This window comes from Opisthocomus hoazin, chromosome 6, assembly GCF_030867145.1.
Source record: "Opisthocomus hoazin isolate bOpiHoa1 chromosome 6, bOpiHoa1.hap1, whole genome shotgun sequence".
In the NCBI taxonomy this organism is placed as follows: Eukaryota; Metazoa; Chordata; class Aves; order Opisthocomiformes; family Opisthocomidae; genus Opisthocomus; species Opisthocomus hoazin.
The window spans coordinates 70,157,607-70,164,906 of NC_134419.1; the positions used below are offsets into that span (position 1 = coordinate 70,157,607).

The following is a 7,300-nucleotide window of genomic DNA, read 5'->3' on the forward strand; positions in this document are numbered from 1 at the left end:
GCCTCTTTCCTAAGCAGCATGCCCTGCTTGCATGTATTCATTTTTACATGCTCTCTTTATTGATACCACTTGCAGGAGCTGCAGCCAGGCGTGCCTACCGACACAGCAAAACAATACCCTGTGAGTGTACCACACAACTAAAAAACTTGCTTATAAGTAAAAATAATATTTAACCTTCTCTTCTGAGCAGAAACAGGTTTGTGACTTTGCTTTGTCTCATTTGATGCGTTTGTCTTCTTATCCCCTATGAATTTTGAGCCCTTTGACCAAATTCAGCTGAAGTTAATAGAAGAGCAGAGCTCTCAAAAATTCCTGTAGGTTTCAGGAAAATGAGCAGCCGAGAGAGAGAGAGGTCCCACTGGCATCCCCACCAAGAGAAAGGCTGCAGCGTGACGTCCACCCAAATTGGACACCACCTGGGAGGGAGAAATTATAAATGCCTCTGTCCCCAGGAAAAGCTCACATCCCATTTAGATACTAGAGAATCCAACCCTGAGGAAACAAGGCCTCGTTAGTGTCATTGCCCGAGGAACTACTTAATTAAAGGACAACAGAGTTGAGAGCATTGTTATGTAGGCCTTTGTTCCTTACACCTGGTCATTTCCATTGATGTAAAATGTCATCTTTCTGATCTGGTAGCATTTTGCACCCATGTTAGACAAGTATTCCTGACCAGCGAGGAGGTGCAGAGCAGGGAAGAATCAGACCTTCATTCCTGAGGTAATTACAGCCTCACCTAACCATGAGGCGAAGGGTGTACGCCTCTATTAGCCGGTGCTCCCACAAAGAGAACAAAGGCTGGCTGGAAAGCGGGAGCCACCCAGGGAGCATCCCTGCGCCCAACTACACCACTCCCAGGCGGCAGACATGCTGCGAGGTCATGACCGCAAGCTCCCGCATCGCCCAGTCTCCTGCTTGTTTTCCTGGTTTTAAATCCAACGTGGCTTAGCAATACTGGTGAAGGCCATGAGATGGGGAGACTGAAACGAGAAACGCTACCATAACTGAGGAAATCAGCTCTGAGTTAAAATGCTAAAGGAGGTAGGGGGTAGCTTTCAAAGCTTGTCTCAGCAACTAGCCTAATTCTGTTTTCAAAAGCCACTGTTGAGTGCTTTTGAAAATTTTATCCTAGATGCTTGGCTCAAAGACCTTAACCAAAGATTTTTTTTTTCTCTAGCTGCTATACGAAAGCTAAATATAAACCGACGCTATTGAACAAAACCCTACAAAACCCCTGTTGCAGGTCTAGAAAAATCTTTACTCAGAAAATCAAATTATTGGAGACCAGCATCTAAAGTGTCCTTCAGTTTTGGATGTCTCTTTGTTTTGCATACACAATTTGGCATACAAAAACCCCATTATTTCTAACAGCATATATTTGCCTTTCGTTCTTTTTATCTTCTCCTATTTGCCTTTTGTTCTCCTGCCCTCTGAAAATCAGGGCCTGAGTGTCTCCGGATGGGTAGCTAAAGTTGCATTCGAAAACGTGGATTAGTCTGTTTTAGCCATACAAGTGTGTGCGTATGTGTGTCTGCTGGGTGGCTGAAGAGCGTCTTAATGACTTTTCCGCTGGTTGACCGTGGGACCACAGGCAAGTCATAAAGCTAGCCCGCGCCTCAGTTTACCCACTGCCACTTCATTAATGCTAACCTACCTCACGGGGTGTTGCAATGTTTAATATATTATATGCCCTGTAATCCTTGGATTAAATGTATTATGTAAGTGAAAAGCACCCATTTGATGTGTATGTAAATGCTGCAGAATTATAGGTAGGAGGGTCATTTGGGTGTAAGTGTAATAGAAGTGCTGGCAAAAGGCAAAAGGGATTCCATTGTATTGACTTATTTTTAAAGAGCTTTTTATTTACTGAAATGCTCTGGACACCCAGAAGGAGAGACATTCCTCTCTAAGCATCGCTGCTGTTTCATCTGTCTTGAAGTGCTTTGATAAATGGATTGAAACTTGTCGGCTTTTCCTGTAGTTTCTGAGACTCCCTCTGGAAACTCTGTTGAAATGTTATTATTGCAACTTCTTAGAGCGCGACTTAATGAATTGTAACAGATATCCCTGCAAGTCCCGCAGATGCTGTGAGGACTGTGCTTCCTCTCCTCACTGCAGCAGAACACGCAAACGCGTGGTGCCAGAGCTCGTGTCCCCCTCCACCCCCAGCAGCCGGCCTGTCACCAGGGCAAACACTGCTCACCTTCGTCGGCCTTCAGCCCAAGCCTGCCTAGGTGATCGGCAGGACTTCGGGGGCATCAGACATAGCCAGGTGTTGTCTGTTGAGTTAGAGATTAATTTTATCTTCTAAGAAGACACCTTAGGGAGGATAAGAAATCAGATGTGAGTCTGTGATAGTTAATTTCCTCCATCTCTAGGATGAGGCATTTTGGCTCGCGTGCAGTGCCTGGGCTGTCCTGAAGCTCAGACTGGTGACTTGGGTACCTACGGACAGTGTGAACTCGCGCTGCCCACAGGTCCCACCCACCCTCGGAGCAGCCCTTTTACAGGCAATGGTGACTGATGCTAGCACATGGTCAGATGAGACGGATGGAGGGGTAAGTGTCGCACCTTTCCTGAAGCACGGGAATGACCCAGCAGGGCCGTTAGATCTGCCTGAGGGTCTCTGCTGAGAGGGCGGTCAGAGGTGCCTGACATGGACACGTAAGCAGCATGGAGCTGCCGCAGAGCTAGAGGGTGCAAAGAAGTCAAACGTCTTGGGGCCACCTTGGACCGCAGTAATGTCCTACCCCGTGTCATCCCACAGTGGAGCGATGAGGTGCCCTGGCGACTTCTTACTTCCTACCACCAACCTGTTCAGAGGCATCTCGCTCCTCTGCTTTCTCTGAAACAGGGGAGGGGTGGCCAGTGCCATGCTTGGCTGGGTAGCTTGGTTGTGCTGGGTAGGCTCAAAGATCCTTGTCCTGATGCAATGGTCACTTGGGAGTTTAAGAATGTTTTTTGGTGGGTTTGTTTTTTTGTTTTTTTTTTAATCTTCTCACTGTGTTTCAGTTCTCCTTGCTTTCGCAAGAGTAGGAAACTGAGCTATAGCTACAAAGGTTGCCACCAAAATGGCTAAACGCACACCCCCAGCAGCATTTACAGCTGTGCCCCTCGCCCCACGTGCTATGGCTGACGGTAGATAGTGCCGGCCACCTCCGGCTTGAAAAGTAAGAGCATGCCTTCCCCTTGAATATGAGCTTGGGCTGCCCTGTGCGCGGGTCGGAGGAAGGCGGGAGGGGAGTTTCGGAGGAGCTCCTGGTCAGTGTGGTGTTGGAGCAGAACTACGAAGCGGCTGGGTATGGGTCACCTCTCCACAGCAAGACTTCAGGGCAGGCTCCGTTGTCCTTGGCACGTTGAGGCCTTGTTTGATTGTTCTCAGCCTTTTATTTCACTTTTTATTAAGATTTTGCATATTAAAATTTGTGTAGGCAGCCAGAAGAGAGCAGCATCTACACAATACTCGACACAATGGAGAGGATTAGGAATCGGTGGCTCTGTTCTTTGGGACCTGAGCTGGGGGATGTGGGAGTGGTAGAGTGTCCTTTCTTTACACTTCATTTTAAAAGTACTTCTAGTTGCTCTCTGTGTATCCTCACTAAAATGCGATTTGTGTCCAGTACTGATTTGTGGTCTCAGCTGACAGTTTCAAAAAATTAAATAAAACCAGGGTTACCTTGGTCTTTTTGCTGAGCTGTTCACATTTGCTTTTAAAGTTTCTTCTCTCTTCTCAACCAGCCCAAACCTATTAGTGCACATACCTAGGTACAATGATGCCAAAACAGGAAATTATTTTCAAAATAACGACTAGCGATGGGGGATTTTTCTGGTGTTTCAGCTGCCCTTGTATGAAATTCCTCCAGTATTTTCATTCACAGTAGGAATGGTCTGGAAATCAAACCTACTGAAGTTGCCTCTGTTTATTTCTCCCAAAGTGAAATTATCCATGTCCTCTTGTCCCTCGTGAGATCCTGGGGGAAACCGCACGCGCACGTCGACACATCTTTGGCGCATTCCACACAAGCCAGTGAAATTGCACCAGAAATACGAATTTAGCCCACACAGCGTGTGCGCTGTGCTGTGCTGTCTGTGCAGGACACGCGCACACACACGCGCCCCAGCAAACGCTCCCATTTAAATTTCAGAATAAGCCACTCAAGACATTGCTGCGCGATTCACTTCGTGACTGTGCGCTGCGTACATTCCTCGAAGACGAATGGGTATTCCGTGAATGTTACCGCTTTGCAAAAATATTTGACATGGGTTTAGTTGGTTTTAATATTGAGGTTTCTGAAATCTCAGTAATTGTCGTGATTACTGTGTGTAACAGAAATTAGAAGGAAGCCTGGGTTTTGGCTTTGAAGCTACCTAGTTCTAAGAGCACTTTTTTTTGTTTGTTTTCTTTTTAAGGTTCTTCTTCATGCCCCAGCTAAACTTTCCCCAGATTACGTGTTAGCTATGATAGCTGTTCTATAGTTAGATTTTAATCAGCCTCAGTGCACAGTAATGTTAAACACTGAAAGAGCTACTAATTAATCGCCTTTCTGTATGTAACAGAGAGATAAATATCCATCCCGGAGGAATTGTAATTTCATGGTTTCTAATGATGGTTAGATTACATTATCTGGATCACTTAGGCTGTGGGTGTCATAAAAAATGCTCAAAGTCATTTATATTCAGTTTAATTTTTTTTTAACTTTGTAAGCCTGAGAAAATAATGCGGTGTTAGCAAGTCTGTTTCATATTTTAGTTAAATATACCTTTGTTGCACTGACTGAATGGATTCAGATGACAGTGACAAACTCAGTTCTTTTCTGTTTAACATGCACCCTCTGCAATCAAATTAACAATGTGCAAATTGTCATCGGGCTTCTGCAGAAGAGTCTGTTGAGTTCCTTGGCGTTGTTGAGCTTTTGGGAAAGGTTTTCTTTTTGGATGTCTGGTTTGCAGTGGGTGTTTTCTTCTAATTCTTGTATGTTCTGTAAACTCTCAGTCATCTGTCTTGAACCAAGAATTAACTGGACTTTTGGGCTGTATCAGGCTGTGGCTCAAATAAAATAATACAGCCCGACAGCAGTGTGAACCGCTCGTTTTCCCCTCCCCACTTGTGACTGACTGGAGTCCATGCACGACTCGTGCTCCTGCACATCTGCATCCACGACACACTTAGATTCGGTAGCTACAAGAATACAAAAAAAAAAAAAAATCCTACTCCATGTGTATATTGTAATAGCTAATAGTTGCATATTTTGAAGTTATACTCATTCATATTTAAAAGGCCGAGGCTTCTTTGAACTGCTGTGTTGGAGGGGGAAGTTAATTGTTTCTGAATGAGGAGGATACTCCCTTTCCATATCAATTATGTGTACTGCTCTGAGTTATCAATAATGCTCATTTCCAATCTCCATCGTCCACAGTTTCGCAGCGGGTGAGTGCGCTGGCAGAAAGTTGCCTGGGCTCCAGGGCTGCAGCCCCTTTCTGCATCTGCCGGGAGCCAGAGGCGGGAGGGAACCCCTGAGGAGCAAGGTGAGATAAAGAAATGTGATGTATTTCCAAGAGAGAGTTTGTCATCAGTTAGCTAAAATTGCTTCTGAAGTTTCGCTGGCAACTGTTTTACGTGTCTGACTTCGTGACGAAGGAACTATATCATCTTAATAGAGAACTCCGGAACTTCAGAAGGGTTTCTCCTTGTTTGAATGCACAGCACAAGGAATTTGTACCCACAGCGCATTCACCACTTACATTTCAAAACCTACAGCACACTAAACGTGAAACTTTTGTTCAAATTTCAAGGATTTTGATAGCCCAAGTGAATAGACACTGCCTATTGATTTTTCCCTTACAATGACTCTTGGATAACCTATTTTCTCATTTATTTTTAACGACAGCTCATGAGATTTTACAGCAATTCTGCCCAACCTCCTAATATCAAAATCCCTCCTTGACCCTGAAAATTGTAATTCTGCTATAGATCACAGCTGCTGAATATTACCTTTTACTAAGCTGGTTAAATAAAATATGTCCAAATCACTAGATCCCACAGGCCATGACTGCAATTCTAATTATACAGGGTCTGTATTTCTGCTCTACTGTACAGAAAAGCACAGCTCTCTCTGAGTCCACACCAAAGTGTGGGAATCCAGAATATTGGTTCTAGTTTTGAATTTAAAAAAAAAAAAAAAAAGTTACACTGCTCTTCAATGATTTTCCTGTAAAACTTTTACAAGGGAACCAAACCCTTTTGATGTGTTCCATACAATAAAATGCTGTGTAAGTCTGGAGGACAGAAGCATGTGGCGAGAATTTTCTTGTGGCGGGGGGGTGGGTGTATTTGATGTGTACCCATTTCAAAAAAAAAAAAAAAAAGGGCAAGGCAAAAAAAAGTCTCGCAGTACTCTTAGGCTGCATATTCTGCACAATGGCTCGGGAAACCAATGTAAGGAGACTAATTCTGGCCATTAAACATATCCTTTCCCCTCCCACTGCTTATTCAAAGAGTGATCACATGCTCCCTGCTGCAAGTTACACCATTATAGAATTTAGATATGGAAGAAACCTGTTAGATTAGCCGTTCCACCTACTGATGTGGGATTGTTCCCTGGAGAACCTTATTCATTAGTGGATCACAGCCTAACCTTGTGGGCACACTGTGCCAAGACCATCTTGGTTTTATTCTGCTTTTTCTCCCCGTCCTTTCTCTCCGGGGCTAAGAGAGCAGCTGAGGGGGTGGTTTGGTGAGGAGCATGATGGAGAAGATGGGGTTCTTTAGTTTCACGGTCAGCACGGTGGTTTGGATGCTTGAGTACGTATGTATTTATGTGGATGGTTAATTTGTATACTTTTTTTAATTAGTATGCAAGTACAGAGGACTAGATGGGAATGGGAGGTGGTCTTATTCAACGTAATTCACTGTAAGACCTTCTGGAGCCCAGTGGTCTCCTACAGCAAATTACCTTCATGGCTTGCCCTCATTCTGCAGTATCCTCAGATCTAGTCTCCATTTTGCTTTCTACTTTCACTCTTTTGTGAGCAGATGGAGCCATCTTTTAATTACTTGTCTGCCAGTGAAGGCAGCTTGGCATTTTGCTGCTTTTCCAGGACAGAAAGTTTTAATTTCACTTATTCTCTGATCTGATCCCACAAAACTCGTGAGTTTTTCAGGGCAGCTGGAGGTGCTTATCATGCCTCACGGTAGTGCCTGCTACTGGGGCACTTTCAGCTGGGTTTCCTCCTCCAGACTTTTCTTCTCAGAACTCCACTTGCACCTTCTGTCCTTCTGGCAACTTTTCTTAACAATTCT

The 7,300-nt window shown here is 44.5% G+C and overlaps 1 protein-coding gene across 2 annotated transcripts in view; it reads left to right on the forward strand.

Annotated features, from left to right (window-relative positions):
• The window catches only part of VTI1A (vesicle transport through interaction with t-SNAREs 1A), a 286,220-nt gene extending 280,122 nt beyond the window's left edge, over positions 1-6,098 (forward strand). For both annotated transcript variants that reach the window (XM_075423758.1, XM_075423759.1), the window contains one exon: positions 1-6,098. This exon is cut by the window's left edge and continues 6,368 nt beyond it. The gene's annotated coding sequence lies outside the window, so the exon portion shown is untranslated.
• Positions 6,099-7,300: the final 1,202 nt, after the last annotated feature.